Consider the following 2,068-nt stretch of genomic DNA (forward strand, 5'->3'; position numbering starts at 1 on the left):
AAGAAGTAAGTAAACGACTGACTGCTGGGGCCACCAGGTCCTTGGGTTCCCAGGTTTGCGGTCGGCTGGCTTCCTCCCCATTTGATGGGGGCTAGGTTGAAAGATCAAGGGTGCCCACTGAGGCTGTCAGGATGCAAGCTGGGAGCGGGCTGGGGTCTGGGTCGGGTTACTTAACGAGTAATTAATGCTAAACGATGATTAGTAGGCAATGCTTTGATCCCCCACCTCACCTCGGTAGAACAAAGCCCTTTTCTGGAACTGATTAGGTACTGTGAGGTCACATCTGATGTGCTGTCCTTCAAATCAAAGGTGCTCCTGAATCGCCAGCATCCGTCACCACACACTCGATCGGCTCTTTCCTCCAAGCTGATGGATGGCTTTGGAACTGGCCACCCTCTGACCGCTTCCTTTTATGACCAGGTGGCGGGTTTTTGGGGGCTTGACTGTGACCTCGGAGCTGAGCCGAGTGAAGGGAACTGAGCTTATTTGAGACCCAGCCTCTGATCTCAGCCTCATTAGTGAGTTAACCTTCTGCTTGCCAGCCAGACACTTCCAACCGGCTAGCTTGACAGTTAATTCCCCAAGAAGGAAACTGAGGAAGGAGGGGAGGCCAGGCCATGGCTGCCTCTGGAAAGAGAGCCTCTTGATGCATCCTGCTTCCCAATCCATTATCTCTAGTGGCCAAACCAGGCTGCCACTTGAATTTCAATTATTGGTAATTTTTTCTGGAGTGTAGGAGCAGAGAGGCTGAAGTGTGCATGAACACGTGCCCCGAAAGGAGGAGGTGGGGACAGTGCTCTTCGGTAGTTATTGGATCAGCTTCATGACGGGGCCACACGAGAACCACAGGAGGAAGTGACATAAACATACCTGTGCTGTTTCTTAGGGGACAGTGAGTTTATGTCAACGGGGAAGGAACAACTCGGAAAAAGGGGGTGAGAATGGTGGCACAGTTTGAAGACTGTAATCAATGTCACTGAATTACACATGTAGAAAGTGATGAATTGGTGCATTTTTGCTGTGTATATTTTCAGCGTAGCAGCCTTGAAGGCGCACGCCTAGAGATTTTGGCTGCTTTGGGGTTGCCCTGGGCATTGGGATTTTGAAAAGCCTCTCCTCCCGCCGCTCCCTAAACTCAAAAACCAAACCCGCTGCCACTGAGTCGATTCTGACTTATGGCAACCCCATGTGTTGCAGAGTAAAACTGCTCCACAGGGTTTTCTTGGCTGCACACTTTATGGAAAGAAGCCCTGGTGGCACACTGGTTAAGCGCTCACCTGCTAACCAAAAGGTCGGCTGTTAGAACCCATGGGAGAAAGATGTGGCAGCCTGCTTCTGTGAAGATTGATAGCCTTGGAAACCCTATGGAGCAGTTCTACTGTCCTATAGGGTCGCTATGTGTTAGAATTAACTCCATGGCAACAGGTATATTTTCATCAACAACAACAAATTATTAAAATAAAAAAATTGAATAAAATGCCTATGCTTCTAGACGACAGGGGCTTATCTTAATAACCGTTCTCCTTATTCATTTTTTGAGTCCTGTCGTGCAAGACTGCCCCAGACAGTGAGCACCCAGAAAATACTGTTGAACCAATGAACTCAATAGCAAGATTGTCCCAAAGCATCTGAAAGATGAAGTCATATTCTGTCACTTTCGCTCTCTGCCCTTTCTGCTGCTTCTCAAATGCTCCCGAGTCCTCTCCTTGGTGACTGAATCTCCCCTTCTTTAACTTTTGTGCCCTACTCCCAGCCAACTGTTGAAAGAATACTAAATGGAAGATTCCTCAGTGCCCCCTGCACTCACAATGTAGATGGCCTTCCCTACTCACCTTCATCCCATTGGACTTAGAAAGCTCTTCTCTCACTTGGGAAGTCCCGGTGGTACAAATGGTTAATGCGTTCGGCTGCTAACCCAGAGGTGCCCCGGAAGAAAGGCCTGGTGATCTAGTTCCAAAAAAATCGGCCACTGAAAACCTTATGGAGCCACACCTAGGAATATATCCTAGAGAAATAAGAGCCTTCACGCCAAAAGACATATGCACACTCATGTTCACTGCAGCGTTAC

The sequence above is a fragment of the Trichechus manatus genome, unplaced genomic scaffold (assembly GCF_000243295.1).
Source record: "Trichechus manatus latirostris isolate Lorelei unplaced genomic scaffold, TriManLat1.0 scaffold00061, whole genome shotgun sequence".
Classification (NCBI taxonomy): domain Eukaryota; kingdom Metazoa; phylum Chordata; class Mammalia; order Sirenia; family Trichechidae; genus Trichechus; species Trichechus manatus.